The sequence below is a fragment of the Monopterus albus genome, unplaced genomic scaffold (genome assembly GCF_001952655.1).
Source record: "Monopterus albus unplaced genomic scaffold, M_albus_1.0 scaffold172.1, whole genome shotgun sequence".
Classification (NCBI taxonomy): Eukaryota; Metazoa; Chordata; class Actinopteri; order Synbranchiformes; family Synbranchidae; genus Monopterus; species Monopterus albus.
The window spans coordinates 1,883,787-1,909,816 of NW_018128052.1; the positions used below are offsets into that span (position 1 = coordinate 1,883,787).

General features: G+C 41.9%; 1 protein-coding gene across 2 annotated transcripts in view; it reads right to left on the bottom strand.

Annotated features, from left to right (window-relative positions):
* spsb4a (splA/ryanodine receptor domain and SOCS box containing 4a) overlaps positions 1 to 26,030 on the bottom strand; it is an 81,677-nt gene that overhangs the window by 54,404 nt on the left and 1,243 nt on the right. The window contains exon 1 of one of the 2 annotated variants that reach the window (XM_020616131.1): positions 3,194 to 3,350. The exons of the other annotated variant lie outside the window; for it this stretch is intronic. The gene's annotated coding sequence lies outside the window, so the exon portion shown is untranslated. Of the gene's footprint in view, positions 1 to 3,193; positions 3,351 to 26,030 lie in introns of those variants that run through there. 2 annotated transcript variants of the gene reach the window in all.

Genomic DNA, 26,030 nt, shown 5'->3' on the forward strand with positions numbered 1-26,030 from the left:
CTGGCCCTCAAGGGCTGGTAAACTCAAGTTATTCTAGGCTTTTTTATTTTCAAGTACAAGGTACTTTGCATTACTTTGAGGAGACTAGTTTTAGGCTTTATGATAAAAGATATGTTGTGTTTTTGCTCATCCTTGTTTTACCTTCTACCTCATCTCCACCACTACATAACAAATGTTAAACCACTCCCATTTCTTTTGACCTCTGTTATGCAATATTACATCATTGTTGACTCATTCTTACGACATCTGAAAAATGAATCACACGGTGGTCACTTCTTCCACTTTCCATTCCTGGGATGGACAGCTATTTACCACAGTGTATAAAAACCAGAGAAACACACAAACACAGGCACCTTTATGATGTATCTCTTCACAGCAGCTGCTGTGCCTACTGGATTAAACAAACTACCATCCTCTCTACATTGCTGACATTCATTCCTACTGAGGGAATCCCTGGGTAGCTGAAGATGCCAGTGCTAGACATAAACTGTTCAGTCTGGCTCATAACACAGTGTCAAAATACAAAGAGACTCCACACTGGGACTTTAAACGTAGCTCAGTGCTGATGAGAGGAAGTGGTGCACTCATCTCTGAGCTTATTAGGCAGTTGTAGAAGGCACTATCACTACTCTTATCACCATCTCATTCGTAACATCTTCTCTTTGTGCTCTTCTCTACTTTCACCCATTTTCTGTCCCTTATTTACTTACTTTCCTTTCCATTTGTCTCCATCCCAGACTCTCCAGCTGTCTCTATTGCCCTGCCTTGCTGTACCAGTAAATCCAGAGACTACAGCAGAGCTGGCATGCTATCAGTTGGTACAAACGATCTCAGGCTTGCCACCAAATACCCCAGCACCCACCATGTGGCATCCAATGGGAGCTCAGCACACAGGAGAAGCATGGCCGGCAAAACACAAGCAGGACTCACACGCAGCTGCACACTAGTACACAGCTGAAAACCCTCTCATACAGACATGAAGCCGGCTCTATATGTTTTGTGGAAGACATGACTTTTAGTTGATGGTTGCATTTGAAGCACTTTTCCAATCAGAAAGACAGAGTCCCTCCCTCTGTTTCTTTGACAATAGTCTGAGCTCTTTTCCAACCATTCCAGTCACCGTCTCTCTAGTGAATCATGCTGCCTTTCCCACATCCTCCTCCTCTGCACACATTAATCTGCTCTTCTCTTGAAAAAATTTTTTTTTTCCAGGTTCTTTTACTTAAATACAGAACATCCACTGTTGGTGATCCTGGAACCGAAACTAAATAGTTGCCTAAAAAATAAAGTGTGGTGAATTTAGACAGTCTGAAACAAAGAGGACATATGAACACACGCTGTCTGCTCCTATGTTCTGACATTTGTCTCACGCTTATTGTGACAAGTACCCTAAGGGAGGACCATTAGCGCGATAGTGACTCCATTACAGACACCTACCCAAAACCTCTCTCTTTCTCACACATGTATGGACACACACACACAGAGAAGGCCTTGGCGGTGCCATCCATAACGCTCTCTGGAGCAGGAGTAGTTTCAACTGGCAGATTCACAACTGCAGCAGTAATGAAACTGAATTAAAGTCTGCCTGAATTTGACGCACTGCTGCTGCCTCACTCATTTACCATCCAAGCCGCTTGCACAAGAGGGTGATGAAACACACAGGCCATACACAACTCATGAATTTTTTTTCTTGCATTATGGAATGATTGTGTTCATCAGTTTCACTGAGCAGCAGGTTGAAGAGCTGGGAGATCTTAGTCAAGCCAGAAATGAATTATTTATTCAAGTTTTTTTTTTTTTTTTAAATCATGGAACATTTTAAGACTCTTTAAGCCTGAGGTTGGCACAGTTGCTTAAGATAAGCATGTTACCATGATTACGACAATTGTGCTAACACACTGATGTTTAGCAGGTAACATGTTTGGGTCTTAAACTGGTGGTGGAAGAAAGAGAGAACTTTGAAAGTATCAGTATTAATATTTCAATATCTTAAGTGTCTTTCACTATTTCCTTACATGTTAAAGACTAAGAAATTCATACAGATGATGGAAATAACTGCAGCCTCAGTCTTTAAACAAACACTTGCACACACACGTTTTATGATCAGTGCGTTTGTCTCTCTCACAACGCTGTTTTCTGAAATTGCTCTGTGCAAAGTGGAACACGGGGTGCTGTGCCAGGACATCTGACAGGTAAAAGTACATCCACACACATACCAGGGTATAGAGAAACAACATGACACTCAAAACCTCCCCACTCTTCTCAAATTGCAACCAGAGAACGACAGAAGAAGAAAGAAAGGAAATGAAAAGCAGTGTCTAAAAGAAGCGATGACTGAAATAGAGAGGTTCTCTATAAAGAGCAGTGAAGGGAGGCTGCAAAGACCTGAGTGAAATAAAGAGAGCGTGAGAGAACAAACAATGGAAGAGGTGGCGAGTGAAAGAGAAACAGAGGTCAGCAGCTGACAAAACAAAGGGATAAAGTCAGAAAGAACAGCGGTTATCTCTCTCTATCCCAGGATGGACCACACAAATACACCCTCCATCCCCCACCACACCCCAATCCATAGACTAAACACAACACTGTGATAAAAGCTACTGCAGGCAGCCCAGAATGAGCCGTCAGCTTAGGGGTGTTTATAACACACAGACACAATGTGTGTTTAAAAATAGAAAGCAAGATCTATCCTATTATTGCATGTGAGCGGGGTGAAACCCCAGGATAGCTTATATTCATTTGGTCTCTAAACTCTCCATCGATACCAAACAAAAGCAGACACAGACACACACACACGGGGGTATCCCAGTTGGCCAGCTGGTGCCTGAGACCACTAAGGAAATTAAAGGCAACAGAGGATGAGCAAGAAGAGGGAGAGAGGAAGGGAAGACAAGGCTGAGAAGACAAGAAAATATATTTAAAAAATAAAAAAATGTGTGTTGTAAAAGGGTTAGGGGCAGCAGTAGTGTGTGGGCTGGTCTTGTCTCATGTTAAACACAATGGAAAAACTAATATCTACACCTACTTTTAACCTTCAGGCAAGCGTTGTTTAGCACTGAAAATAACCTGTCACAAAGTACACTGCATCAAATATTGCTTTACAGCTACTCGCTTTCTCCACACACAGTCCTGAAATAGCAACAACCTCTTTCACACATATTTCAGCGATGACAACACAAGAGATCAAGCTGCTTACGGTGAATCTCCAGTGACTCTTCTCATGTCTCACTGCATGTAGCTGTTCAGCCCGAGTCCATGTTCAAATCCAGATAACTAAACTCCTCCGCTCGGCCGCCGGCAGCAAAAGAGCCTCAGCAGACAGGAGGAAGAGAAGCCCAGCAGCCAGCAAGTCTGACTGAGAGACTCCCCCTTTCCTCAGAGAGCTGCCCACCTCTCCCTCCTCCTCCTTTCCCCCTTGTCCCCTCCCTCCTTTCCCTCCCTGGCGTTTATCTGTCCCGAGGCTATCACTTCTTCCTCGACCCCTCTACCTTCCCCCAGCACACTCCAGTTGTCACTACAGCTACACCTCTGAACAGACTTTCAGCCGCACTCCACTTTCTGTTCTACTTCAGTCTTTCTCAGAAAGAAGGAAAGCGGAAAGGGGAGGGGGAGAAAGAGAGAGAGAGATGTGAAGGGCTGAAAGCCGATCCCCTCTGATCTCATCAAGCAAAGTTACCAACAGCAACCAGACCGGCAGGCGGCTGAGAGAAGCACACGGTTCACCTCCCTCCCTCCCCGTCCTGACTGCCCCTTCTTACAAAGAGCTCACACCAAAGCCAACCAGCCAAACCAACACACATACATGGTGTGAGCACAGCATATGCAGGTTTCAGGCTTCAAGGAGGAAAACTCCAGTCATGTCCCATGTGTACCACAAGTATTTGTAGGGCTAAAGTTGATTTTTAAACATGTGAATACCACACAATAATAATTACTATAAAAGTTTTATCAATGTTGTAGAGTCACTAAACCGAGTCCAAGTGGAGTCTTGAGTCCCTGGTATCTGGGTGGAGTCTGAGTCAAGTCTGAGTCATCAGTGCCCAAGTCCAAGTCAAGTCACGAGTCCTGGACTCGAGTACTACAACACTCAGCATTAAAATACAAGCTGTGTCTCAGAAAGGCGTTGGGCCACCATGTGCCACCAGAACAGCTTCATTGCACTGATTCTCCAAGTCTGAACTGGAGGGACGAGCACCATTGTTCTGAAGGACTTTTTTGGTTCTTCTTACCATTGCTAACTCTAAGAGACGAGACAGTCCAAGTAACTTCAAAACAGTGCTGATTTATTCAAAGGATCACAGGTAAAATTGACATTACACGCTCAGGTATCTTGCACCTCCAAACTGCTCGCAGGCAGATGTAAGATGAAAGACCCTGAACCCACCAGGCCTATACATTATATCCCCTAAAACATTCTCACGACCTCTAGTACATGTCGTGTCTTAAACATAAGAACATATTATGGCTAAGGCTACAGTTATACACGTCATTATAATAATATTAACACCCTGTCTGCTGACAGTCATCAACTCTTCTCTCTAGTTATCCTTGACCAGATGTACCCTGTAGAAACTCATAAGCATGACTAAGCATTTAACAGTCTAACTAGACATCCTATCTCCACTAAACATTTCTAATACATAAAGTATCTATCCAATGTCTATCTGACTAAAAATACCTAACAGTTCCAAAGGATTATTCCCTCATTTTGATGATGGTGGTGGAGACACTGCCTAACTGTCGCTCCAACATCTCCCATAGGTGTTGGGAACTGGTGACTGTGGAGGCCACAGCATATGATTCACATTATGTTCATACTCATCAAACCGTTCAGTGACCCCTCGAGCCCCGTGGACGGGGACACTGTCATCCTGTCATCCAACTGTATGTAAACTGTTTCCAAAATGTGAACTTATTGTTCCAGAGAACAAAGTGTTTCTTTTGCCTAATTTACATTTCTGTAATTAACACCACACATCCAGTACAGTCTGGCCAATGAACTGCTCTGTTCTGTTCTGCTTTATTGCTCTCTGTTCTGTTCTGTCCTGTCGTCGCATGTATAGCTACAGTCTGGACATTACCACATAGCTTGGTCCTGAGGTGATGCGATGACTAAGTTCACTTATCAGCCTTGTCCCACAGCTACATCGGTCATTCACAAAGTGAAGGAAGGGAAGAATACCTTTAGAGGAGCACATGCACAGTGTCCCCATGCACACTTTGGAAACATTTCATATCAATGTGGCATTTAAAAGCAAGTCAGCCACACAATCATACACATGCCCATTCACAAGCAGACACGAACACTCTAATGTGCAGAAGTTCTTCTCCATGTGTACACACACATGCATACTTTCTTTTCCATGGATACACGTACAGGGGTGAGATAAAGACTAGAGTGTCTGCACTGCAGTCATTGAGGACTGAGGCCCAGCCAGCTCACTTCCTGTATAGACTTCCTTTTCCCAGGACTTCTGCGACCACCAGGGAACCAAACTCTCCACAGCACTGCCTCTCTCACTACATTATTGCCATGTCATTACATCACGTCTACTAAGGCATTCAAATAGAGCGTGCACTGAGAGAGAGCTGTGGGACGGTAAATCATGGTTTTGTCTGATTTTCATTCTCAGAAATCTACAATTATCAAAGAGGATGCATTTAATTAGGAGCAGGTGCAGTCAAAACATACATCTAAAAACACATGCACCTCACTGCACACTTAAAGAACCAGTTTCCCTATTTAAGAAATATGCTTTGTGGTAGAAAGTGAATAAGCATATATATTATATTGTTAAATATGGAGCTAGGAGATGCTTCGCTTCGCTGGCTGGTTAGCAGCTAGTTTTGTCTAACTCGTACAAAAACTAAACTGAAAAAAACAACACTCCACTGTTTTTTATGTGCCGAACTATTTCTTAGCAGGGACCAGTAAATTCCTTCAGGTTGCCTGGCAACTGCTCAGGACCGAGAAACTGTTTGGCACATTACCCCCAACAAAATGGCAAGCTGTTGTTTTTCCACTTCTGGTTTTGTCTGAATTAAACAAACTATTATGTTAATTAGTGAGCTTTAGAGGTGCTGCTAGGTGGATGCTGTGCTAACCTAAGCTAACCATCTACGATAGCCTTGTATTTAATGGACAGACATGAGAGGATCCCTTTAATGATGAAATGATGCATCTCAAAGGGTTAATCCTCACATTTGAAATAAAATGAGTGTCTAAGACAATAGAAACTAAGATAAGAGAAGAGTGTGATAATGGCCTTTTGCCTTTAATTAAACTTATTAGTACTGTTTGTACAACCTCCCTATACACAAATATTCTCTAAGAGTATTTTATGTATGTATTGGAGCTAGAAATCAGAAGCTATTCAGAAAAAATGTTCAGATACACACAGGCATGTACACATAATGTGTGCACATCAAAGACTTGTGGTGAATTGCCCTCATTCAGACTGATCCCTAGAAAAGAGGAAATGTGCACTCTGTACAAACACACACTGAGGGCTGTGAATCACCTGAAGCAGATGTGGGTTAGACATATCACCCCTCGCACACAGAGTTTAGACATGTGCACACATACACACCTTGACTTTACAAACTGACTCATTATTCTAGATGTAGGTCAGTAGATTTGAGCGTAAGCAGTCACATAATTAACACATTTGGGTGAGGAGGGGTTCTGAAATCTGACAAAGATTCTGAGGCTTGGTTTCCAGTAAAGTGGTGCTGCTGGGAGGCCGGGTTCAGGTTTTATGGTTTGGATCCCTGTAATATAAAGATTTATTTGCCACATCTGTATTTTTAGGCACTGTGTACATGAAATATATTTAAATTCTCATTTACAATATCTTATTTGCTGTAATCCTATCACTTCTCTAATCCAATCCTGCTTGATGCAGAAATCCATTAAATCTAAGAAGAGGATTGTGGACATCAGCATTTGTAACATGATTAAGAGACAACCTGGCGACGTTGCACTGATAGCAAAGGATCAGCTTTAAAGATGCTTAATTTCCACATAAATAAATAAATAAAGAGAAGAAAAAAGAAACGCTACATCTTCTGGATCATCTCGTTATTTTGCCATTACTAATCATCTTGTGGTGTTCTAGTCAAGTTGACAAATATGCTGTCTGAAAAATATTGTTAATTTCATCTGAATGTCATAAGGCTTCATGGGAGCTTCCATACTAATCATATGAGAACAAATAAATAAATAAATGCCGACTATTTTCATTAAGTTTTTGGTGTTTTATTTCAAATTCTGTCCATCTGTGGTGTTAATGTTCAGAAATGACTGGCCGTAGGAAATGAATGACTGAAACTAGAATTGAGATCAGACATTTCATATATTGTTGCAGGTGATGCATTTTGACAACAGAGATACACAACATAACAAGCTTGCTTCAGTTCAGGAGGTCTGGGACAAGTGAACGAAGTAAACCCAGTAAATGAGAGAGCAAGACCTGGGCAGCATGTGATGCCAGGAACATGCAGGTGTACACAGGCCAACCTGCTGGTGGAGCTCCAGAGAAGAACCAGGCCAAGCATTTGGTCCTGGACATGACAGCACGACTCCAGGGGCACATCATATCCTCATTTCATACACCCTTGGCCAAGAGCTGCTACATAAAAAAAACAAAAACAAAAATGACCATGTTGAAGGATGGAATAAGTCTGAACTTCCACCTGCAACTACTGGCCACAAAGGGCAGAGCAGACTAGCACCAGACTTGTCGTACAAAACGTCCTTCTGATACGCACCCTGCACAGAGATGAGCACCAGGGAGAACAAGAGGCCTGATGTTGTCCTGGACTACAACAGAAACAAAGCAGGAGTTGACAACCTTGAAGGTATCCTGCTTTTTATCCTTTGATTCTCATGTACACTAAGGCATGATGGTGAAGCTGTTTTTCCACACCAGTTCATTCTATTCATTCAAATACGCAAATTAAATGTGAAAAGCTGAGGAAATTTCTGAAATGTAGTATTTCACGTTATTATGTACGACATGTAATATCACTTGTGTATTGATGGCTGCAGGTTACTGGCAAACACTCTTATAAAACAACTGCACAATTGCACTTGGTGGCGTGTTTTTCAACACCCTAGATGTGTCAGCCTACAATGCTTCCGTAGTGTAGATGGCGGTGAATCCAGGTTGGACTAAGAGGAAAACCTTCAAGAGGAGGGTTTTCCTGGTGGAGCTCAGGAAAGCCACGATGGTGCCTCATTCAAAGGCACCACCATGTTCCTTGAACATCTACCAGACTGATTGGAGACCTACAAGGGTGGAGGACAAGCTCTGCAACCCTCACAGACAAAAGGAAGAGGTGTGCAGCAAGAGATATAGGCACATATTTTACAAGGCACATGCAAAAGCCAGCACATGTTGTGTGTGTGTGTGTGTGTGTGTGTGTGTTTTAACACTATATCAGTGTGTGTTGATAGATTCATAAACTGTTATAAAATCAGTCTGCTGTTTTTGATCAAGAACACTAAACGTGGTACCATGAAACAAAAACCAAGGGCTTAATGCACAGTTTAATTTGCATGTAAAACATAAACCCACAGATACAGCCCCCTAATTCAGTTGGATTAGAGGCTTTTCTGGGTTTTAGTTTTGAGGCCTTTGCTTCAAACCAGTGATAACCAAAACTGATTGTGTTCAGCGTCACAGCAGTCACACAGTATGTGTAAAATCCCCTCAAGTTTCCTTAAGTAACATAAGATGTTAAAGACAAAAATGCAGTTTGACATCAAGTGGACTGGGTCTGAGGTCCATCTCACATCTTATCTGCTGGACCCTGCTATAAACTGCACCCTGATTTTCTGCCTCAAAGCACATTCACACTTAAGGTGCCCCATGAGGCCTGGGAACACGTGTGTGAGAAAGCATATGTGTGTGTGAGTTAATCTGCAGGACAATGGGGGCCCTGTCCTCACCCCATACACACAAAATTACAGCTACAGGCCTCACAGCTGAGCCGCTTTTTGACAATAGAAGCTGGAAGTGTGTGTGTATTGCCTCCTGCCAACACACATTAAACACAATGACATCCCAAGAGAGAAGCATTGACAGAGAGGGGGGGATTGATATATGGATAAGGGAGGAGAACAGAAGTGTACAAAAAAGGAAGTAGAAGGAGCAGGAGGCTAAAAACGAGCAGTCATTCTAGATGGTGGAATTACTGTGCACATACAGATGGCAGAAAGAAAGAGCACAGTCAGTTTGGACGAGGTGAACGTGTCAGAGGGCATGCTGGCGTATTTGTGTTCAGGTTATCAGCCAGTATTTGCACATGTGGACCGAAATACACATTAGTATTTATATTCTTCTAATTTAAAAGGAACCGCTTGATATTTTGGGAAGTAACCGATTCACTTTCCTGCCACTGTTAGATGAGGAGATCAATATCATTTATGGACTCACTCAGGGTCACGTGCTACACTACTTCTTGACTGGGCATTGTGATTTCTTGTATTGTCGTCATCACCGTGAGGTTGCCAGACATCATTATCACTGCACCCAACTAATAAACAGTCCAGGTGTTGTTGTTGTTTACACTTAGATTTGTGTACTAATCAAACAAACAAGATAAAACATAATAATTGGTAACCCCCTGTTTACAGTCTTTATGCTAAGCTAAGCTAATTGGCTTTTGGCCGTAGCTTTATATAAGTGGTGTCGATTGTCTCCCCCAGCTCTTGGCAAGAAAGCAGGTTTAGCAAACTGCTTTCAAACCTAAACCGTAATTGCAAACCAACATCATTTATGAAGTAATAATCTGTGTAATTCTCAACACCTCAAAAGCGCACTGCTTTGGTGTTTTGCACCAAAGATAAATCAAGTCCAGTCTATCAAAATAAAACAAAAACTGCTACTTCATCTACATAACTGTTCACTGCTTGTATCTCTATTTGACTTTAAGGTTTTGAGACAATGCCAGTGTTTCGTCTTGAATTGGTCATTCTCCTCTTTACCGCCCTTGCCATTTGATTGCTGATTGATCCCTTTCTACTTTTTTTAATCGGCTGCTGATGCAGTAGTAACTGCTTTCTTTGTATTTCTTTGGAGGCTGTTTAATATTTTTACAAAGTAGCCGCTGTTGCCGACGCACAAAACGAACAAAAAAATTTTTGTCTAGCTGTTTCAAAATGAAATTCTTCAGTCTTTCATGAAATGACAGTGTTTAATTTACTATTATCTTGTATCAACCATCAGCTGTGTAAAAAAATAAATAAATAAAACCCTTTTTAACCTTGAACTAATACTCATCTTCACACTGTACCCCACAATGGCCTGTTAAAGGAGCAATGAGTAGTACAATGTCCAAAGGTTGTCCTCATCCTTCTGTGTCTGTGAGGACGTTCATACTGTATGAAGATGAGAACACCGACAATGAACTGTCATAATGTGTGAACACAAAAGAAAGGCTCACTGAAACAAACATTCACTTCGCCCCTTTCCCTCTCTCACACATCAATACAGATGCTAGCCGTTTGAGTACAGCAGGTAGGCATTAATCCTGCCTGGCTGCACAATCAATGAAGGTAAATGGAGGCAGCACGAATCTGCTGCTTTTGCTTTCCCGCTCTCTCTCCATTAAAACAACCTTTCCATGTCTTGTTTCCTTATAGGAAGGCCTCTATTTGTGCGTCACAGTCTCACTTTGTAAAGCACACATTCAGTTTTTTTGCTCACTTTAAGGCTGTTCAGTTACACTGTCACAGATGTCTGTCGATTCATCTCAGATCATACACAGCTCACTCTTTATCCAAGGCCATGTCTTCACAAGACTCACCTGAAAACATTTGTTTATATGTGGAGAGGGTTCTCAGAAATACTTCCCTTGACAGTCAGAGGCCTGAGATCATCTGACATGTCAGCAGTTTCCGTTTACATTAGAAGATCGGCATTTTCAAATGGATCTATTACAGACTAGAAAGGATTTTCAAGAACACCTTTCTTCAGTGGTTTACCAATGGCTTAGTCTGGGTGCAACTAATGCTCTAAATTGAATTCAGTTGAATTTATGTCTCATCCTCGCTCTTTAAAGCTTCCAAATGGCCTCTTCCTCACCTTCCTCTCCCGCTGCTCTTCTCTGCCCTCCTCTGGCTCCCTCCAGCCCTCAAGCTCTGCCCTCTTCTCACTCCGTGCTCATTCAGTCGTCAGTCCAGCACCTCCCTTGCTACCCTTCTCCTCCCATCATGTTTTATTTCCATAGTCAATTCTCCTCTTTTTATTGTACTCCCCCTTATTTCTCTCTTCTGTGCCCTTCCTCCACCCTGCTCTCCAACATCTGCTGGTCGGCGTCTGGCACTGCTGACCCCTCACTGCCACGTGCCAAGTCTTTGTCAGTGTCCCACAGAGACTCTAAATCATTAACACGCACAAACACGTGCACATTGGGTTGTAATAGGTAGCTGCCCCCACCACCCCACCCCACCCACAGAAAAAAAAAAAAAAAAAAAAGCACACATATTCAATCTCTGATTGCAGACTCTCATTACATTACTGTATCATTTGTCAATTAAATGTCTTATAAATGTCAAATCCTTCAGTTGAATGGGACTGGACAACATGTGCAGAGAATCTCCACAGATTTAAAGTTGTCACTCTAAAGCATCCAGTTACATTACAGCTACAGACACACCAGCACTAACACTTGGTATCCTACTGCTCTGCTAAAACCACACTAGCTTAACATATGAGATTTGAAATGCTTGGATGACAATAAATCAAACAAAGAAATATTATAATGATGTGAAATGACAATTATTTACCCTTTTGTCTTTAATAACAATGAACTGTTTTCCATTCCATGCCACAGTAAAATCACAGTAGAGAAAACAAAGGGAAGAAAGAGGTGTATTACAGTTCAGTGCTGTCCCAGCAGAGGCCAGGATAGACCTGCCAAAACTACTATAAGTACAAAGCACTATCCTGTTTTTTTTCCTGGGGCTTTAATCAGCCTAGGAATGGTGGGGTACATCCCAAGTCTCTTTTATACATCCTCATTTCCCTCACTTGTATCTTAGTCTCACCTACATAAGATATGAAGAAAAGATACAGTAAAAAATGCAAGGAGAGAAGAAATGAGGGAACATGTTTATAGACATTATACATCCTTTCTACCTATCCCTCATCTGATAAGTCCAGTCACCAACCAATTTACGATAAAGGGGCATGTCAGTCCATGAAATAAATACATCTGCAAAGGATGTTTCTCTTGTAACCTTGCTCATGGCTCCTCAGCAGCCTCCTTGTTCCTCTACTGTCTCTCCACAGAGCAGAAATGAGAGTCCTGGGACATCCTCAGTCTTTGCTTGATTATTAAGCTCCATCCATGGTTAGGCCTCAAACCTTGCACCTTGTTCTTTAAGAGGCTTTTCAATTAATTATGGCCAAGCAGCAAACTCTGAGGCCGTGTTAAAACCTGCAATTCCTCGAATGACCACATGAGGCTGGCTCCACAAGGAAGTCAGTCCCCATAGACTTCCATGTTAAAATGCCCAACTTTGCAGCAGAAATAAACGTTTATATCATGGTGGAAAAACGGTTTCAGCCTCTATAGCTAATTTCCCCTTACATGACAACTGTAAAAAGGGTGAATTTCTATGCAACTCATTGTTTAAATTATATTTAAACAATTAAATTATAATTAACAATTATATTACACATAATTAAGGGCGCGGCCACTTTGAATGACAGGTGACAGGGTCCTGCACAGGCGGCTAGCTGCTAGATGTCTAGTGAGCTCTACTCTCACTCCAACCTTTACATAGTAAACAGCTATTTATCATTATTTACCATTTTTCATTTATTAATACTAACAAGCATTGCATTTTGCCTCTGCCCAGGGGTGACACCAGGGGTGGCCAATCAGATTCTGGAGGTGGGTGGTGACACCCCTGGCCACCCCTTTGGCTCCGCCCATGAAAGTACAGGCCAGAACAGTAGGTCCACTGCATACAGTACATTGTTCTGTGAAAAAACACTACAAAAATGCAAAAAGCAAAATACAAGATGATAAATATAGGAAAGCAAAATAGTCATGACAAAACAACCTCTGCCATTCGGGGAAATTTCTAAACACTTAGTACTTTTAGTTGGAAATAATCATGTGCACTTGAAAAAGGCCTAGAGTTTAGCACATCATTAACTTAGAGAAAAACAGGTCATTCAGTCAAGGGCTCTTCGCCACCACACACACACACACACACACACACACACACACACAAAGATATGTATGATAACATGACTCGGGGACAGACTGAGTGACACGCAGGAGCTGGCGGGTTAAAGATGACTGGGGAGTTTAGGGAAGAGCAGAGTGGTATCGAGCAGCATTCTAGTCAACACAGCAGCACAGCCAGCAGTTTCTCAGCCCACAGCAACTTAGCAGTTTATGGCAGCTCCGTTCCAGACTTGGAGGGAGCCCCAGGCCGCTACAGTAATCTACTGTACTTTGGCATTAGCAGCTCTTTGCAGGGTGTCACTCTGTGTGCATCCCTGCCTTGACCTCTTCAACACTGTCCTCACACTGCGACTCATTCACTAGAGCCCTGCTCTTAGGTTCTTTACATTTACACTCAAACATACACACAGACACGCACACACAGATATATATATAAAAAGTTTTTCAGCTAGTAATGACTATAAAATAGCAAAGTGGAGGAGCAGCTGATTGCGTTAAGTTGAGTAAATGTTGATGCAGCAAAAGAAAGAGCCTCATATTTTAATTGCTTCTCTGCTCTGGTGAGAGGAAAGGTCAAACTGATGAGTATCTCCCTCTGAAAACAAAAGACCTTGTCTCATTGTACATCAGCCCCACTGAAAACACCCCTTATACACCAGGCGATCTAATGTTGCCATGACAACCACAGAAGTACAGAGGAGGCACACACTTACACATGCAGAGACAGACAGGGATGACAGGGCGGCAGGATTTCTGTAGGATGGAGGCCTACGCTGAGGATGTCTTCACTGTGAGAACAAGAGGAGCATATGGAGAGCCAAATATAGAAACAAAAAAACGAGCTTCTTATCTGCTCCACCGTTTCCATATCTCCTCTACTTCCCTCATCGTTTCATCTCTCTGTCATTTGTCCTCTACTCCTTCCCTCTTAACAGGACCAAATATTTCCCTAGGGCTACTCTTCTATATAAAAGAGACATACTACACCAGGGATTTTCAATTATGTGACAGCAGCAAGTATACTCTCGACACGTACTGGAAGAATATTGGACAATTTCTTCACTTCAATTACGGCGTGTACTCCAGTATGTCAGATTCTGGCAGGCCATGGCTCCAGGTAACAATTAAATCTTCAGACATGTCAAACATAGAACATACCACTGAGCTTCGACTCACTAATTTGAACTAATTTTGTACTTTTGCTGTATACAGGTCTTCTAGCAAACCCGTAGATGCAAATTTAAAATGTTTAAAACTGATTTCTGTTATTAGGAGATCAAAGACTCAGATTATTTTGGAGACTGTCTAAGGTCGGAACAGAAGGTGTCAAACAGATGCCCAACCACAGACATACTGTATGTATATACTTGGTCGCAGGCAAGGTATATATATTTCACAACAGCCGGCATGTCAGCATCTGTCCGTGATGCCCTGTATATCTGTCAGAGTTACACGGCCTCAGCAGCCGGTGTGCCCTCATCTTCTCAAGTCTGTCAGATCTGACGTGTGTGTTTATAAATGTATTAAGGAGAACGGTGCTTAATAAAGCTGTTCATCTGAGAGTGCCCCTCATAGTTGATGTAAGATGGCATAATATACCATAGAATTTAAGGTTATTCACTCTTTAACACTGCTTGGTAACATTTTTACAAACTGTTTGCTGGTGAACTTGTGTGCCTTACCTTTGCTACATCAATGTGCTAGTTTTAGCTCAGAGTGTGCATCAATCAAGCCAGCAGTGCTACAATAAGGCTTCATTTAGTTTTACTAGTTTTTCTCGTTACCATCATATAAAACAGAGAAAAGCAGCAAGTCATATTCCACATTTGAGAGGCTGGAACAAACAAATGGCTCAAAGGGTTATACAATTATCAAATTATATGCAGAATCATTTTTGTTGACTAATTAATTGACTAATTGTTTTAGCTCTAACCCACAATCTTTCTCACGCACATTGTAAGTCAGACGTACACACTCTCCAGTTTCACAGCCACCTCCTGTTTCTTTGACTAATTCAAGGCGATCAGTCAGATCTCTTACAAATGCAGATAAACCAGTTGGGAGTCTAAAGCCCTGAAGCAAGCTGGTGCTTTTCTTATCACACTGCAACACTGTCGACATGTGTCATTTCCATACAAACACCTGTTGGTTTCCAACCGAGAGGCCGGAGAAAGGCAGATGACAAACAGCTGGCTCACATATGTCTAGTGCCAGCCTGTCTTCATGTCTCATGTCCTGCATCTGACCACAGGGCTGCAAACAGCCTCATTTGTCTCTCTAAACTGGCTGACTCAAGTCTTCATTGTACAGAAACATCTGTCCTGACCTTCATTTCTTCCTCTCCCTCACCACATACACAATCCTGCATCTGACCCACATACTTACTTTATGAAGGATACAACTGAATAAATAAAACAAAGTGAGGAGTGCTCTGTGTTATGTGAACCTTTCTATGTCTTGCCGTGGCTTTTTACCCCTCTCTCATATACAGAGGATGCAAACATTACCCTGCTCATTCACACACATCTGCTGCAGCAATCACTCATCCTCTCTTGTAATCCCTCACAAGTGGTAGGGTATTTTTATTCTCCTCTTTTCTCTCTCTCTCTGCCCCATTCTTGCACAAACAAAGTGGGTTTCAAACAAAATTGCTTCAGTAGTAAAGCACAAAATCACTGAGTGCTTCTTTTCTGGGTGCTCTCTAAGAGCGCCAGGAAACTCATTTTTGAATCGGGTGTATAGCTGGGTGCAAATACCATGCTGGAAGTCGTTTCTCCGTGACAGAAGGTGAACGGAAATAAGATGATACTAGAAATACTTCTGGTGGTAACATCTCCAACAGAGTGAAAGCAAGCTGCGGCTGCCCTGACTGTCACGGCTAATAATATAGGAGGAACAGAACCATTTAGAACCGATTCTAGCACCATTTTTACAGCAACAAAAACAGTGGACAAGGAAATTGTATGTTCATTCACCAATACCAAACAATGAGATGACATGGGGAGAGATGAATGTGTGCCAGCTGAAAAGAGCAACCAAAACAAGTTGTCCAAGGCCAGTATACTGTATGATACTAGCTTACTGTAGATATATTAGAATCAGTGTATATAATATGTAACAAGAAGCTGTAGTTCAGAAATGTCACAGATATCGCTGATGCAGTTACACCAGCTGTCCACTAGAGAGCACTGATCCTCTCAAAACATTATTTGGTCACAATTCTCTAGTTATAATAAAGGATCCTAATACAAAATACGATAGTTCCCTAATGTGTTTATGTTAAGCATTTATATCTAATGATTTATAGTTTTCGTATTGGTCTACTGAGCCAGTTATAGGTACTAAACAGCTGTTGTTCTATGTTGAATATTTTGCTCCTTAAAGCAGCCGTAATTAATGTTTTTGTAATAACAGACTCTCTGTGTGAAAAGAGCCACAGTACATGTAATGAACCCACTGAGAATCTGCAGTTCCCGTCTCAGTGCTCTCATCTACCACTTTTCAGCAGTTGTTCTCAGCAAAACACTAAAAACTCCGCTGTTCTCTGACTGCTTAGCACCAGACAGCATACAGACAGAGTGAGTAACTAGCTAAAGAACACAGTGAAGCACTTAGGAGCTAAATAGCCAGAAAGTTCCCTAGCGAGCTGGTGGAGGCCAAAACAAAGCTTAAAGAAAGTGAAAATTGAATTTACATTCCACAGCCGGACACAAATATGACAACTGGCAGCTGTTTGCTAACAGGTTTATCATATCATCTTAAAAGATGATTTATCAGTGATGATATATCGTTAAAAGGCCAAGAGGCCAAACATCAGTTATGTCAGGTTCAGTGAATCGGTGCATGTAATGCATGATAAATCAGACCAATACATCTCATAATGATCCTACCAGACTAAGATGAAATGAACACAGAACTGTAATAAGAAATTCATAGTCCTAACCATGTCAATGACAACAAGCTCTGACAAACAGCCCTGATAGGTGCATTAAGACTAAGAGGTCAGATTTCTTTCCACATTATATGAAACGGATTAATCTTAGTCTCACGGTTGGTCCGCCTAACTAATGAGCAAAACTATAAATACCAGTAGCCAGCAGGTAAAAACTAATCGCACAGTGTCCACATGAAACCCAAGTTTTGACTGTCTGGAGTCCAGTGCACACTGCAGCAATCACAGCTCTCTGCAGGGCTTGTTTTCTCACCATACTGCCTGTGGGAACATGACAATTTCCATATCCTTTGAATTGTACTGCTGGCTTGATTTGCTCTATGCGAGAGAGATGGGGCAAATATTTGACAAGTACTGGTTTAAAGTTTCCTTATAACTACAACATCTACCTCCCCAGGTTCACAAGTATCCACCAATTCCTCATCATCACATTAGCAATAGCAGAACGGAATCTGAAATTCACTGAGATACAGCACTTTGACCATGTCCTGACAGACTACATGCTACTCAACAAAGATTCATTTCAGCCCTGTTAATACGCAGCGGCAGAAATACGCGCCTTACATCTGCCACCTTCTCCTGCATTCCACTAAACATATACCCATAAATATTCATAAACACACAGCTGCTAAATTACTTTATAAGCCCGTCAAGTGCAGTGACTGTCTGGTGTTGGCTGATGAACAATGATTGCTATTATGTTATTATGTGATTACTAAGTACCAACCAATTCTCTCTCTCTCTCTCTCTCACACACACACACACACACACACACACACACACACACACACACACACACACACACACACACACACACAGGTGCAGAGTGGGCTCCTCTCAGGCTGGTGACACACCTCAGACTGTGGCCTGTTACAAGTGGTGCTGCCACGTGTTTGTGTCTCTGAGAGTCTGCATGTGTTCACAGTCATACCCCTGTCACCGTCATACCCCTGTCACCGTCTGTCCTACAACAGCGTGCCTCCACAGCCTGTAGTGGCGGTCAGAACGTCCTGGTCTGTCGCTGATATTTAACAGTGACGAGACAGTGAGAAAAGCCTTACACTGTGTTGTCAGAGAAATTAGATCATCTTCCATGTTTGAATGTTGTCATGAGAAATTTTCCACCTTGTTGAACTATATCAGGCCATGACTGTATGGCCAGCATGTGCCACAGACCGACTTTGATAGGAGTGAATAGGTGTCGCCTAGCAATGCTGTATCCAGTTCTTTCTCAATATATCCATATGCAGAGTGGGTCATCTCCCAGGAGGCAACCTCAGATGCCAAAAAAGGTTTCAGTTTCTATAGCTAATTTCCCCTTCCATGACAAGTGTGCAGATGGTGATTTTTTTCCCTCACTCATTTAAATTATATTGAGGCTGCATAATTAAGGGTGTGGCTGCTTTGAGAGATAGGTGGGAGGGTCCCACCATAGGTAGTTAGCTGCTGGCTGTCTAGCCAGCTCCACTTATGCTCCACCTCTTTGTCCTTTTTTGAATTAGGCACAGCAGGTGGAGAGAAGCGCTACCAACATGGTGACACCAGACTTGAGCTTCAAAACCAGTGGGTGACATCATGGTGGGTTTGTCCATCTTTTATATACAGTCTACGGTCGTCTCCTAATTCAATTCACACATGCTGTAGTGTCCTTAAGAAAGTTGCTGTCCACTGGTGTGTGTGTGTGTGTGTGTGTGTGTGTGTGTGTGGGTGTGCGCACTTGGGAGTGCAGATGCGTGAATGGGAAAATAGTATTAAAGTCCTTTGAGTGTGCTTTAATGCATAGAAAAGTGTTATACAAGTCCATTTACCAAGTCCATATGCTGTGTCCTTCATAGTCAGCAGCCCAGTTAAACACCTATGGGAGGACATAATACCTTTCAGGGCACTGGAAGTCCTACACTTGGTTACCCATCTGTACAGTTCTGTACTCCACTGAACCTGAGGCCAGCCAGCTGTTAGGTTTCCTCTGATCTCGCTGTAATAAGTGCTAATATGAACAGCAGCCTTAGGGACCCTTTTTAACTCCTGATCTCAGTTCAGCTACAGTATTTCGGCATAATGAGTTCATAAAACACAGCATATATACCTGACATAGCAGCAATGAATGATTTATATTACCATGCTTACTGCTATGCAAAAACTCCACATGTTGTGTTTTAATTTACCACCCTCACTTCTCACCTTTACTGAGAAACCACCCTCTGCGGCGACACGCTCCACTGTACCCCCTCTTCTCTTATTCTCCTGGTGTGCTGTGTAGGTGTCTCATCTTTCTCCCACATTTCCCAACACTTCTCTTCTCACCAGTCACCTCCATCCCTCATCAGCCTTCCTGTCTGAAATGACTCATTACAATACAAGCCTCCTTCACAATGCTAACCTCATTCCCTCTTGCCTCCCCGCCATTCTTGTTTTGTTTCCTTCTCACCTGTCTTCTTTTCCTTACACATCCCTCCTTAATTCCTCTTCCTCCTTTCCTGTTCCTTTTGCTTCCATCCTTCATTTAGCTCCGATTAGGTTTTTGTGTTCTGTTCATCCATCCCTTCCTCCCTCTGCAGCTTCTTCCTGCTTAAAAACATGACTTTCCCTCATATCTCGACATGAATGTCCATCGCAGTCTGTTCATCCTTGCCCTGACTTAGCATGACATGACGTGAAACATCCCAGCCCCCACACTGCTACATACAAACACACACACACACATACAGGGCCGTGGACTCATCTGTCAGGTTCATGTCCATCATTAGCTCACTATTAAAAAAATAGGGAGCCACAACCAGCTGTGCTATTATTATCAACTTGAGGTGTGTGTGAGCGTGAATGTGCCATTGTTTCAGTCTGCTTACACCGTTGTTTAAGCCTATATTAGCTTCTCCCAAATTGGATGTTTTTGATCATTTTCTGGCCTTCATTCCTCATTTTAAATTCGCATGTGTGAAGAGTGTGCAGGGGCCTAGCTCCATAATTAGGGCAGAACGGTCACATATGGGTCTCCCTTGACATTTCCCCTCCAAGATCTAAATATTCATGAGACTCTAAATGCTTTCATGAACTCTGTAATTATGGCTAGAAAACAGACAAAGAGGGATGTAGAGAAAAGGGGGAGAGGGGGAGGTAGAGAAGGAAATGCTTTAACACTTATTTAAAACACAGACTGTCCCAAAGTGCTACCAGATAATATCAACACTGTCATGCAGTTCTGCCAACTGGGCCAGAAAGATTTTATTTCTAGATGCATATGACCTACTAACAAGGGGTTTTACTGTTTTAGGGACACAAATTCTGATTTCAAGTAGTTCTGCATCACCTTTCTTCTTGCAACATACTTGTAATATCTTTTTCATTTTAAACATTTTGAGAGTGGCTTAATTTGAGATGCACAGCTGGCTACACAGATGAATATTCGAGCAAACAAGCTAATATACAAATTACTGTAAAAGCAGATGTCATGTTGTACTGATAATAGCTGGGCGGAAATATGGACCTTGTAGTGCTGCAGTAGCAGTTTTCCTCAGCAGACTCGACAGTCCTCGGAGCCAAAAATCAATAATCTGTTATGGCAGTACTTGTTTTTGTGATGACTTCAAAAATCAGAATCCCTCAGTTTATTCCCATTTGGCCTGGAGCATCTGCTAAGTAGAGCTGGGCTGACTTCAGGGACTGGCCTGGAAGCGACTGATCTAAATTTAGATCTTGCAGGTATGTTCAATAAAAGCTTTTCCCCAGATGCTTTAGTGAATGGTCCGCTTCAAATCTGGAACATCAAGTCATCATCCAGTCATATATTACTAAGGCCTATTGCTTTCAGTCTACACCTATATTAAAAACAAATCAACATGCGGGCTTGCCTGAGTTGATTGTCCTACCCCATCCTCTTATAGAACATGATTCTTTTACAAAGCTCTACTTACAAAACCTGACCACATAGTAAATGTGTCAAAAATCTGCCAGCACAAGTTTTTTTCCCCATGAAATTATGTTTGTAAATCTGAAAGTGAATGTGCAAACCTGTAAAACGGAGTTTGCAGGCAGAAACCTCAATGTACAAGCAGACAAAATTGGGTTTACAAGTACAAACCTAAATGTACAAGCATACAAAATAAGTTTATAAATACAAGCCTCTGTTTCCAAGCACACCTTTTTGAATATTATAATATTTCATAGATGTGTGCTAACCAGACCTAGAGAGTGCTATCTGGTCTAGTTTTGGCTTTATAACTAAATAGCTGGAGATATAATAAGTGAGAAGACTTCAAGGCTTTTAAAGGAGTCTCTGGCATGAAATTCTTTTGTTTCATTGTTCAGCAAAACAAAAGACCATGTAAGCATATCAGAGCAGTGAATACCTTGTTAGTTTTCATTGCATCGCATTTTCCTCACAATTATATGAAGTTTTTCGCTCTATCCAAAACGATCACATGCCTGCCCAACACTCCAGGATGAGTCAATTGATTTTATCCAACTGGAAAAGCCATCAGATGGTGTCATGGAGGCCGTGAAATCACAGGCAGACTGGGAAGCACCTGATTCAGAACCAATTGTCCCGGCACAGACGCGTAATGACACAGCACTGACACAGCACTGACACACACAGTGAAGAAAAAAAGAAACATACAAATGTTTGTTTCCAGTCCTTGCATTGACTTGCATTCATTTATGTAACATACAAATGTTTGTTTCCAGTCCTTACATTGACTTACATTCATTTCCCAGAGCCTTCTCATAACCTTAACCCAACACTAACCTTAAACCAAGTCATCACTCTAAAATGCTATGGTTTATGTTTTGGGGACTTGCTTTTTGTCCCCATAAGGATGTCGAGTCCTCACAATGTGACTGTGTAAACAGGTTTATGGCCCCATGAGTAATACTAGGCATTCACACACACACACACACACACACACACAAATTCCCCTTAAAATGACACAAGCAAGAGCGCTACACTGCCATCATTTATATGTAAATGAGCACACCGCAACTCTTCTCCATGCAGCCCCATTTGCCCTCAGGAAGCCAAAAGACAAGAGTAAATTTCCAATTGTATCAGACAAGATGTCAGATGAGATGACTGAGAACAACAGGAAGCTAAAAGATACGTGACAAGACAGGACACAGTGAGATGAAATGAGCGAAGATGACACTGTTTACAGGGAGAGGACATTAGTTGGAACCAAGGCCTGTTTGTCACAACACTAATAATGTCATGTTCTCCATTATCTTCCCTAGAGTCCAACTCTGCCACTTGGATGTCAGGCTGTATTCCCTGTGACGAGGACCTCGATTAACAACTCACTGCTGCAATCTTTCCAGAACAAACTGACGCATGGATGACAACATGATGCCAAGCAGCATCAGCCTCGCTCTGATAAACTGATCAGCAAGCTAAAAAACAAGGAGATACACCAGAAAAGTTGCAGATAGGATGGAAGGACTCTGAATTCTTCTCCACCAGTCACAGTATCGACAGGTGCCAGAAGGATATTACCATGCACGTGTTGCTTGAGTAAGCCTGTCATTGTAATGGCTTCTGTGAGTCACCAGTGCATCAGCAGGCACAAAACACTGTGTGTTGTACAGTGCATTTATATACTAAGCACCTGTCAAGGACAGGGCTAATACATTGTCTTCCTGTTTGTTTCTCTCTGCAGCAGCTGACGTCATAGATGTCAAAGACCAGCAGTACACAAGAGTTCTGTTTTTCTTTAGTAACGTATGTATATTTATGTAAATGTGTCTGTGTTTGTGTACATTTTTTGTGACTTAATAATAGGCTGCTGACAATAAATCTACCCCAGCTCCCTCTGCCAGCAGAAGATGCTTGTATTTACATAGCTGTGCAAGGACACAAAGATATTGATGACATTTGCAATGATGAACTAGAAAGAAAGATTAAACAATTAGCTAGCAAACTGGCTATGTGCATAGCTTGTTTGCTAGTTAGCAGCAGGATTTTGAGCTAAATGCTAACATGCTAACATTCCAGTACTATTATGTTGATGTTTAGTTGGTATAATGTTTTGTATGTATAATGGTTTTTGCTATAGAGAATATGAAGTTGGCATCATGCTGTGTTGACTTTTGGGTACATGCACCATCTTTGGAGCATCCCTCATTATCCATCGCAGAGGTATACACCACCACTACTACTACCACTACTACTACTACTACTACTACTACTACTACTACTACTACTACTACTACTACTACTACTACTACTACTACATTATAAGTTTATAAAAACAAAAAACAATACTCTCCCATACAGCAACAGACAATAGCTGATGCTTCAACTACATCCAAATGTCCACTTTATTGTTCAGTTTGAGCATAGTCAGGACAGAAATTGATTAATCTGCAGTATTTCTGTGATATGTCAACAGCTGCTAGCTAGCATTAGCCCCCGATCCGAGAGCTGAAATCAGTCAGTTTTCAGCTTGTTGCTTTCATTGACGGGATTTCTATGTCCATTATGAGTTAGCTACAGCCAGCTAAGGCTATCCATTCTGAATTACCGCAGTCGGTAATTTTCATAACACAAGATCACAGGACGCTCATCTGCTGTGTGTTCCAAACGTTCAGACCAATATGGCAAAGAAAGTCTTCATGTTTTCTGTTTGAGCCATCAGGGACAGCTTGAAAAAGGAAACTGAGTAAATGAAACTGGTACCACTGACAGAATATAAACTCGTTCTTATCTATTTAAATTCTGATTGAAATTTTGTGCACTGTTGTCTCTCTTTAGCCATTTTCAAAACTGCAGTACCCAAACTAGACAGTACCCAGAGGAGCTGTATCTGAGAATGCAAATGTCTGATGGTCAGTTACAATGAAGACAGTGACCTGACCTCATTATGTCGCACCTCCACTGCCTCTATCCAGATGTTCCTTCACATAAACCAAAGGGAGTATTTCCAGTAGGTGAGAACGCATCTGACACAAACCATTTCCTGTTTAGTGCTACATGCGTGAAAGGGTAACCCAAAAAAAGTCCTGGCCTGATTCTGCAGATGCAATCCAGAGTTCAAGTGTGAAAATAGCTTTAGTCTTGTATGTTTTTATCCTTTATCTGTAACATAGCCATGTGGCTGCCTTGGAGAGGACACCCTTGGAAAAGTGGAGTTTCCCCAGTAAAATAAACAAATACAGTTGAGCAATAAGCCCACAAATGGCAAGAACTAGGCCTAAAATCAAATTAGAAATGAATTTCTGTGACAAACCTTTGGCTGATGTACAAAAACAGTTGTAAAATTCCCAAAAGAAGTCATCCAACTCTGCATTTAAATTAGCACTCTGACATCAGTAGCACCCTTCTGTACAGGAATTACACAAACTTGCTTCACACTTGACTTCCATGATCTAGGTTCAAGGATTTTTTTTCCACTCCATACATTAATGTTGGGCAGTATCTGTTCAGTTTAAGTAGCAGTGACAAAAACCCTTATCTCGCATACAAGCTGAATACCATCTGCTTCTCTGCTCACACCGATTCATAATGCCACTTATTAGTCCCTCTAGAGGGATAAAGCTGAGGTCTTTAAAAAGGGAGGGGGAAACCAGGAAAAGACAGAAAGAGCTGAATGAGCAAAGGAAGAGAGATGAAAAGAATATACAACAACACTAGAAGAGCCTAAATATTCTGAGGAAAATTCAAATGTGCTCAGTTATGGCGAAAAGTGTAGGTGTAATCAGGTAACAATGTTTTTTAAAATGCTTCCAGTGTGATCTGAAGAGTATTTGCAGACTGCATTTAAAATTCTAATTTCAAATTGAAGCCCTGTAGGCAGTTCAGTTGTCAGTTTGTCATTTACAAAATAAGAGATGAATGCAGCTGAAATACAAGTTTAACTGTGAACAATGAAAACAATGGGAATTCCAGATGAATTTGAAGTGACAGCAGCTGAAATGTCAGTGGGAGTAAATGAGCTGTCAGATGAAAGAAGAAAAACTTGTGTCAGCTGATGTGTAGAGGCTGAAGGCAGTTTTAATTGCTACTGAAGCTGAAGTGTGTGCAGTGTAGAAATTTGACCGGCCGGGAAATTCAAGAGCTAAATATTCAGGAAAGAAGAACAAGCAGGTCAAGGAGACAATAAGTTGCTGGAGAAAATGATGGGGGCAGTGGCGTGGAAGCAGAAGGAGAAGAGGTGGAGGTAGAGATAGAAGTTGAAAGGGATGTAAGGATGCTGGTGAGCCTGAGCTCCCATAGTGACTGGCTGGACAGATCCAGCAGAGATAAATGACCCCCCACCCCACCCCCCATCACGGTTACAATGCTTCATTCTATCTCTATCACCACCGACCACCCCCTCCCTTTTCTCGACAGGTCATCCATCAACCAGCAGTCTCCACCCACCACTGCGAAACACATACACATTTTTTGCTTTGTTACTAAACTAAATGAAGAGGCACTGCACTTAGAACACGTATGGAGGTAGCAGGTTCCAAGGTCCTCTTCCCACTGTTCCTTCCTCTCGTATTCATATCACCTATCCTCTTCCATCTCCTTCACCTCGCCCTCTCCTCCGTTCTTTTTTGCACTCCACCTCTAGCTACTGTTCTTTCCTCTCCTCGCCTCCCTGTTCTCACCATCTGCTCTCAGTTTTCCCATGTCCTTGTCACCATAACCCATCTTAGCTGAGTAAGTATCAAGATCTAGCCGCCAAGAGGATTGATCACTTGCCGACTGCTGTGAGGAAATCACTGTTACTTCACTAAAAATGTAGTCCAGGTCAGCTATGTAGGCTACACCAATGCCTTTAGCTCTGCTGAACAGCTGCTGGTATTAAAATAACACTTCCTAGAACCAAGCATCTTCCAGTTTCTAAAAACAACCAATGTTAATCATTAGAAATGTATCATTTTAAAGCAAGAAAAT